General features: G+C 38.9%; 1 pseudogene; it reads right to left on the bottom strand.

Annotated features, from left to right (window-relative positions):
• Nucleotides 1–7,164: 7,164 nt before the first annotated feature.
• LOC106982429 (MARCKS-related protein-like) lies at nt 7,165–8,257 on the bottom strand (annotated as a pseudogene).
• Between the last annotated feature and the right edge of the window lie 1,122 nt (nt 8,258–9,379).

The raw sequence follows: 9,379 nt of genomic DNA, 5'->3' as shown, positions 1-9,379 counted from the left end.
ATATATATGTATTTAGTGCTATCTTAGTACTTGTTTTGTGTTGTTTCTGAACCTTTCTCTACTCCTTTCTAGTTTTTGTCACTTTTGGTCTTTATTTCTCACTCAAAGAGTTCCCTTTAAAATTTCTTGCAGGGCTGGTTTAGTGGTCACAAACGCCTTTAGTTTTTGTCTGGGAAACTCCGTATCTCTCCTTCTATTCTGAATGATAACCTTGCTGGATAGAGTATTCTTGGCTGAGATTTTTCTCTTTCAGCACTTTGTCTATATCTTGCCACTTTCTTTTGACCTGAAATGTTTCTGTTAAGAAATCTGCAGCTAGCCTCATGGATCTTCCCTTGTAAGTTAGGGACATTTTTTTTTTTGCCAGCCTTTCATTTTTATAGATGAAAAAATGTGGGCTCAAGAGAGGTAATTTACCTATAGTCACACAGTAATGTTCACCATTGTATCTCCAGTAACTAGCACAATGTAGACTCTTAATAAGTATTTGCTGTATGCATATCTAAATAAAGGAATAAGAGAATGATAAAGCTTAGAGAAACAAGGACTTCTCATCCTGAGTCCTACATTTTCTCACTTTTGCATGGCCTCCTCATATTTTGCAGAACAAGAGTAAGTGTTCTTCTATTATAGCACTAAATATTTAGATTATTCATAATAAATAACTTTTTGGCAATTTGAAGCTCATCCTCCTCTGTTATCTGAATGAAGACACGGAGTATACCCCACTACTTTCGAGTGTGTGTTTTACTTGTTTTCTTTTTTTTAATTTAACTTTTTATTTTTAAAAATTTACATCCAAATTAGTTAGCATATAGTGAAACAATGAATTCCGGAGTAGATTCCTTAATGCCCCTTACCCATTTAGCCCATCTCCCCTCCAACAACCCTTCCAGCAACCCTCAGTTTGTTCTCCATATTTACGAGTCTCTTCTGTTTTGTCCCCCTCCCTATTTTTATATTATTTTTGTTCTCGTTCCCTTATGTTCATCTGTTTTGTCTCTTAAAGTCCTCATATGAGTGAAGTCATATGATTTTTGTCTTCCTCTGACTGACTAATTTCATTTAGCATAATACCCTCCAGTTCCATCCGTGTAGTTGCAAATGGCAAGATTTCATTCTTTTTAATTGCCGAGTAACACTCCATTGTATATATACTACTTCTTCTTTATCCATTCATCCATTGATGGACATTTGGGCTCTTTTTATTTTGATGAGGTCCCAATAGTTCATTTTTGCTTTTGTTTCCCTTGCCTCCAGAGACGTGTTGAGTAAGAAGTTTCTGTGACCAAGATCAGAGAGGCTTTTGCCTGCTTTCTCCTTGAGGATTTTGATGGCTTACTGTCTTACATTGAGGTCTTTCATCCATTTTGAGTTTATTTTTGCATATGGTGTAAGAAAGTGGTCCAGGTTCATTCTTCGTCATGTCGCTGTCCACTTTTCCCAGCACCACTTGCTGCAGAGACTGTCTTTATTCCATTGGCTGTTCTTTCCTGCTTTGTCAAAGATGAGTTGGCCATAAGTTTGTGGGTCCATTTCTGGGTTCTCTATTCTGTTCCACTGATCTGAGTGTCTGTTCTTGTGCCAGTACCATAATGCCTTGATGATTACAGCTTTGTAGCATAGCTTGAAGTCCGGGATTGTGATGACTCCTGCTTTGATTTTCTTTTTCAAGATTGCTTTGGCTATTCGGAGTCTTTTCTGGCTCCATACAAATTACTGGGAATTCAGTCTGCAGACCCTGCCAAGTCTGTCTATACTTAAGATTCCATCTCCAGTAAATTCTAATGCAATGCCTTTAAGATATTTCCAGGGACTAAGATTTGAAGTGAACAAAAATGTAATAAATGAATCATAGTTAACAGTACTAAATAGAGAAGATTTTACTTAACATTTTCTACGTATAATCTTGGGAAGGAGAGGAGTTTAAACTAGAGGAGATTAGAGTGGGGATTAGAAAACCTACATTACAGTCCTGTTTCTACTATTTGTTGTTGAGGGACTTTGGAAATATGACTTTATTGCATACTCTGGATAATGTCTATCTCTTTGTACCTGAATAAATGACATAAGAGGGTGACACTATATGTGAAAATATATTGAATTCCTTAATATAAAAAGTTGAATGTCACAGCTAGCCTTAAGAATAAAGCTGTCTTGAATGGCTAAATTTAACAACTCACAAAACAACAGATGTTGGCAAGCATGCAGAGATAGGGGAACCCTCTTAGACTGTTGGTTGGAATGGAAACTGGTACAGCCACTCTGGAAAACAGTATGAAAATTTCTCAAAAAGTTAAAAGTAAAACTACCCTCTGACCCAGCAATTGCACTACTAGATGTTTTTAATTTTTTTTAATATTTATTTATTTTTGAGAAAGAGACAGAGTGCAAGCAGGAGAGGGGCAGAGAGAGAGGAAGACACAGAATCCAAAGCAGTCTTTAGGCTCTGAGCTGTCAGCACAGAGCCCAACGTTGGGCCGAACACGTGAACTGCGAGATCATGATCTGAGCAGAAGTCAGATGTTCAATCAGCTGAGCCACCCAGGCGCCCCTGCACTACTAGGTATTTATCTAAAAGATACAAAAATACTGATTCAAAGGGACACATACACCCCAATGTTTATAACATCACAATCAACAATAGCCAATAGTGTGTATATATTGCACACACACACACACACACACACACACACACAATGGAATAATACTTGGCCATCAAAAACAATGAATTCTTGCCATTTGCAACAATGTGGATGGAACTAGAGTCTATTATGCTAACACCTAAGTCAAAGAAAATCAAATATCACATGATTGCACTCATATGTGGAATTTAAGAAACAAAACAGATGAACATAGGGGGAAGGAAGGAAAAATAAAATAAGATAAAAACACAGAGGGAGGCAGACCATAAGAGAGTCTTAAATATAGAAAACAAACAGAGTTGCTGGAGGGAGGGTGGGTGGGGGGATGGGCCCAATGGGTAATGTCCATTAAGGAGGGCACTTGTGATGAGCACTGGGTGTTAAATGTAAGTGATGAATCACTAAATTCTACTCCTGGAACCAATACTACACTATATGTTAACTAACTTGAATTTAAATAACATCTTGGAAGAAAAAAAGAATAAAGTGGTCTTTTATTTTCCAATCCAACATAACCCATTTATACTCATTCACACATTTTGAAACTGTTAAAATAAACAAAGTGAACACCTGAAACTGATATGACACTATATGTTAAGTAGCTGGAATTTAAATAAAAACTTAGCAAGAATAACTAAATAATGTGTAACATTTAAGGCATGTTACAATCCATGGACTCTAACAATAAAGTCAGGTGGTCCAATAAAAAAAAAACATGGATTTTTTTTTATTACCTTTACTAAGGCACCAGGTCTCCTTCTAGTTAGTTACTCAAGCTTGTACTCATTGTGATTTTTTTCCTTATCTATGTCATACTAGACTGTAGGCTCCTAAATAGCAGTGACCAAATTGCCCACTTTTGTATCTCCCACAGCATCTATTAAGGCCCTTGCATAAGGTTTAGTAAATGTGTATTAAATGAAAATAGATTCTTAGTGTAACATTGGTGGTAGAGCTTCTCACCTTTTAATTCTTGTAGTAGCCTTTGAGTTCACCTTCAGTGAACAAATAAAGCTCTGAACAAATTTTTCTATTCCTGTAATTCTCTCTCCAGCTTGTTCTCCCTATTACTCAGTCATCAGACTTTGACTCTTAAATATAGAGAACAACTGAGGGTTGCTGGAGGGGTTGTGGGTGAGGAATGGGCTAAATGGGCAAGGGGCTTTAAGGAAGACACTTGTTGGGATGAACATTGTTATATGTAGGGATGAATCATCACTGGATTCTACTCCTGAAATCATTATTGCACGATATGATAACTAACTTGGATGTAAATTAAAAAAAAATAAGAAAAAATAAGAAAAAGAAGTCATCAGACTTTTATTATCATAGATTGAGCTAAGAATGTGCACTAAAATGATATTTGGCCTTTGTAGGGGAAAATTATTATTAAGAAGTGAGCCGAAGTTTAGACATGTGTCTTAGGAAGATAATTCCAATAATATTGGGGGATGGTGGCAAAATGCACTGGTAAGGAGATGAAAGCACTTCTTGAGTTTCCCTTGAAACTTTTATCTTACATTTGTAAACAGTGAGACCACTTTGGAGACTAACATGGTACTTTAGGTAAAAATGATGGGGAACTGAACTAGGGAAGTAGCAGTGGGGTTGGGGAGAAGTGGGGAAACTCAAGAGAGATTCTGGCGCTAGAATAACCAGGACTTAGTGGCATTTTAGATGTAGGAAGTGAAGGAGAGAGAAGAGTATCAAGGATTCTGACCTTGAGCAGGTGAATGGTCCAGTTATTCACTGAGATAGATAACTCAGGAGGAGGAGCTAGTTTAGGGTGGTGAAGGAAAAAAGATGAATTCCCTTTCAAACATGTTATAACTGTGCTGATGGAAAACATCCAAGGAGGTAGTACCATTTACCTGCTTGTACAAAATACTCATTTTAAACTATCACAGGTGTATGACTATCTAATCTTCAACTTTAAAATGTTGTAAACTTTCTAAGTGTTCTTGTGTCTTCCAGTGTCTTACTGTCCATAGAGTCAGGAAGATGCTTTTCATATGTTACCCCAAATTACTCTGATGTATTTTAAACCTATTCCCTACCTACTGTTGCTAGAATCCAAGAACAGATGCTCTTTCATCCTCCTTATAGTCTCTTTTCACATTTTCAAAGAAATCCAAATACATGCATACACGAAATCCTGTCCATCCCTCTGTAAAACATCCATGATCATTCTGTTAGGAAATTATTTCTTCATCTCTGAAATTTCATAGTCATGTGTACCATTAACATGACACTAAACCACTGTTACTTTTATATTTCTATATTTCTTTTTTGTATACGTCTTATCTCCCGTAATAAACTGTAGCCTCTTTGAAGGCAGAAATATGTATCCCCCATAGCATCTGCCATATTTGTGAAAGTTCATTGATCTATAAGATAGCATAGCACAATGCTTTACACATAGTAGGTGCTCAAAAAACACTTGTCTAATGAATGATACCCCAACTTCAACCTTCATTTGGTAAAATCAGCCCCATAGAACCTATTTCCTACATGGTATATTCTCACTGCACTCCTTGTTGTCATTAAGCACATTATGACATGGTCATATAAGACCCAGATATTAGACTTTACCCACAAGACTTTATCAGCAGATATTTAAGCCCTCTTGGTTACAGTTTTTAAATCCAAGAGTGGTGTGTAAATGTCTAATTCAGGTTTCTAAGAGAGTAGAACTTAAATTTTCTCACGAAACTACCTTACTCACAAATGTGCAAGGTGATGGATGTGATGATTGACTAGATGATGGTGGGGATCCTTTCACAGCGTGTGTATGTGTGTGTGTGTTTGTGTGTATAATGACAATGTATATTTTAAATATATTAAAATTTTATTTATCAATTGTACCTCATTAAATCTGTCAAAAACAAAGGCATTTAAGATAATTAAATAAAGTATAAGGGCACCTAGGTGGCTCAGTTGGTTAAGTGTCCAACTCCTAGTTTCAGCTCAGGTCATGATCTCACAGGTTCATGAGTTTGAGTCCTGCATTAGGCTCTGCTGACAGTGCAGAGTCTCCTTGGGATTCTCTCTCCCTGTCTCTCTGCCTCTCCTCCCTCCCCTGTTCACACCATTTCTGTTTCTCTCAAATATAAATAAATAAACTTTAAAAAGAGCACATAATGTCTTTTCCTAATCAAAACACTTTTCTGGCCTCCCCTTTCATCACTCAGGCAAAACAGAAGCATTTACAAGTTCTGAATATTGTGAACTGGCTGCCTATCAAAGCACTACATTGTGGATAGTTCAATTCACTCTTCTTATTCTCTGCAACTACCCACCCATTAGCTAACAAGTCAAAGCTACAAGCTCCAGTACTCAATTCCCCTACTTCTTTGTCTTGACTGAGAAATGATAGTTCAGTTAGTTATCCATGCCATTCTTTTTATTTTTTGACTCTGCTCAGAAGTCCCTGTTGATACCTACTAAAAGATTTGAAGTAGGTCTTCAAATAAAGAGAAGGGGGAAGGAGTAGTGAAGTGGGATGTATACACATTGGCCATGGATTTTCTCTCTTAGAAAAAGTAATCTGGGTTTCTTCAGTCTTCACAAATATGTGCATCAAACCAAAAAACTAACCAGTTTTATTTCCTTTACAGTGACCAGCCTTATCTAAACCAGCAGGTCCTTCTAATGAGAGGATCAAAGTTTGAGATCTCTGCATAGTTTTAGTCTTTGAAATAAATTATTTTATTTTATTTTATTTTATTTTATTTTATTTTATTTTATTTAAATTCAGTTAAGATATAGTGTAGTATTGGTTTCAGGAGTAGAATTTAGAATTTAGTGATTCATCACTTACATATAACACCCAGTGCCTTCCTTAATGTCCATTACCCAAGGGGCCCATCTCCCCACCCTCTTTCCCTCCAGCAACCCTTAGTTTGTTCTCTGTATTTTATATTCTCTTATGGTTTGCCTCCTTCTATGATTTATCTTATTGTATTTTTCCTTCCCTTCACCTATGTTCATCTGTTGTGTTTCTTGAATTCCACATCTGAGTGAAATCATGTGATATTTGACTTTCTCTGAAAGACTTATGTTGCTTAACATAATAAACTCTAGTTCCATCCATGTTGCAAATGGCAAGAATTTATTATTTTAGATGTCTGAGTAATATTCCATTGTACATATGTATATATGTACATATATTACATAGGTACATACACTATATATATACATATATTACATATGTACATATACTATATATATATATACATATATATATATACATACATATATATATATATATATATATATATATATGCCACTTCTTTTTCTTTTAAAGGGATGACATTTATTCATTTTCCAAATGTTACACTAAAACCACGTGGAAATGAATGGTTTTAGCAGTTAGAAAAAAAGTACAAATCTGGGGTTTGGAAGGGGAAAAGAAGACAACAGAAGTTGTTTCACATTACAGACCTCCCTGCCACACCCCAAAGCCTAATACTTGCTTACCAAGTCAAAAAAGAGACACAGTCGATTCACAAGCTGGAGGTTTGAATTTTAGTAAGACATTTATAAAAACCTAGACAGGGGCAGTGTCCTCCCCAGCCCAGGTGCCACTAGGCACAGCACAAGAGACTAAAAACTCAATAGGGGTGGAGGGGGAGGCTGGACCCTCAGGGTTTGGGAGTGTAGGTACTCCACATCTGGCTTAGGGATTTGGGGAAAAGAGTACACAAAACCTACTTGGAAAAGAATTGGGGAAGAAAACCAGCAATTGCCTTCTGTAGGGGTGGGGACAGGAGAGGTAACGCCAGGGACAGGAGCATTTCACATCACTAACCTAACTTGGGAAACTGCAAGGGACCATCTTCAACTGACCTTAAGAGAAAGGCCAAATGGAGGATGGGAGAATCCACAGGAGGGAAAAGGAGAGGGAACGTGGATGGGAGCGGGCAACAGCCCCTTCCTTTCTTGGCAGAGGAAGGCAGCCAGGGCACCAGGTCCAGGCAGTGACCTCACAAGGACAGCACAATTTTTGCAGCTTAGAGCTCACCTACCTGTCCTCACCCAGCTACTCATTCTGCTCACTGGTGGGTGTAGGGCCACTATCTGGCCCCAAGGGAGTGTATGGCTCTGTAGGCCCTGCCTCTTTTTCTGTGTCTCCTCCTTTGGAGGCAACACCAGCCTCTGCCCCTTTGGCCTGGGGCTCCTGGTCCTTTCCTGAGCTGTGCCTTCCTTGCCACAGGCACTGATCTCCCCCTGCTCCTGCTCTTCCTCTTTGGGTGAGGAGTCATGTATCACCCCCACCCTCGTTCCCATTTCTCTTGAAGGACAGACCACTCAATTTGAAAGACTTCTTGAAAGAGAATTTCTTCTTCTTCTTGGGGGTCTCCTTGGTGGGCGCATCCCCCTTGACCTCAACGCCCTGGCTAGGGGGTGCTGGCTCAATGGCATCGCCAGTGGCCCCTGGCTGCCTCCTCTATTCCGTTCATGGAGGGTGATTCCCCTTCGCCCTTGGGGGATAAGTTTCCATTGCTTTTCACATGGCCATTCTCCTGTCACTTTACCTTAGCAGGGGAAGTGCCAGCTGCCTCCTTGGTGGTCACCTTGCCCCAGGGAGCCTTGGAACTCTGGCCGCCCATGATGGGGGTCTGCTGGGGTCGCCCGGAGCCGCCCCCCCCTTCCCCTTGTGCTGCAGTGGATAGTTCAGCCGGGTTGGCCTGGCTGGCAAAGGGGTGACGCTTGCACATGAGGGGGAGGGGTATGGGGGTGAACAGAGCTTCAACCCCCTTTCCACCTCAGGACCCGCTAGCTGTGCCCACCGACCTGTGCCAGAATCTATACCACATCTACTTTATCCATTCATCATTGATGGACATTTGGGTTTGTTGCATAATTTGGCTATTGGTGATAGCACTGCTATAAACAATGGGGTGTTGTTTTTTGTGTTTTTTTGTATTGTTTGGATAAATACCTAGTAATGCAATTGCTGGGTCATAGGGTAGTCCCATTTTCCGTTTTTTGAGGAACCTCCATACTGTTTTCCAGAGTGGCTACACCAGTTTGTATTCCCACCAATAGTGTAAGAAGGTTCCCCTTTCTCCACATCCTTGCCAACATCTGTTGTTTGCTGAGTTGTTAATTTTAGCCATTCTGAGAGGTGTGACGTGGTATCCCATTGTGATTTTGATTTGTATTTCTCTGCTGATGAGTGATTTTGAGCATCTTTTCATGTGTCTGTTAGTCATCTGGATGTTTTTATGGAAAAGTGTCTATTCATATCCTCTGCCCATTTCTTCACTGGATTATTTGTTTTTGGGGTGTTGAGTTTGATAACGACTTTATAAATTTTGGATGCTATCCCTTTACTTGATATGTCATTTGCAAATATCTTCTCTCATTCCATTGGTTGCTGTTTAGTTTTGTTGGTTGTTTGCTGTGCAGAAGCTTTTGATTTTGATGAGGTCCCAATGTTCATTTTTATTTTTGTTTCCCTTGCCTCTGTAGACATGTTAAGTAAGAAGTTGCTGCAGCCAAGATCAAAGAGGTTGCTGCCTGTTTTGTCCTGTAGGGCTTTGGTGGTTTCCTATCTTACATTTAGTTCTTTTATCTATTTTGAATTTATTTTTGTGTATGGTATAAAAAAGGGTTCCAGGTTCATTCTTCTGCGTGTCGCTGTCCATTTTTCACAACACCATTTGCTAAAGAGACTGTCTTATTTCCATTGGATAGTCTTTCCTGCTTTGTTGAAGACTAGTTTGCCA

The sequence above is a fragment of the Acinonyx jubatus genome, chromosome X (assembly GCF_027475565.1).
Source record: "Acinonyx jubatus isolate Ajub_Pintada_27869175 chromosome X, VMU_Ajub_asm_v1.0, whole genome shotgun sequence".
Lineage (NCBI taxonomy): Eukaryota > Metazoa > Chordata > Mammalia > Carnivora > Felidae > Acinonyx > Acinonyx jubatus.
This window is presented reverse-complemented; position numbering and strand designations above follow the sequence as displayed.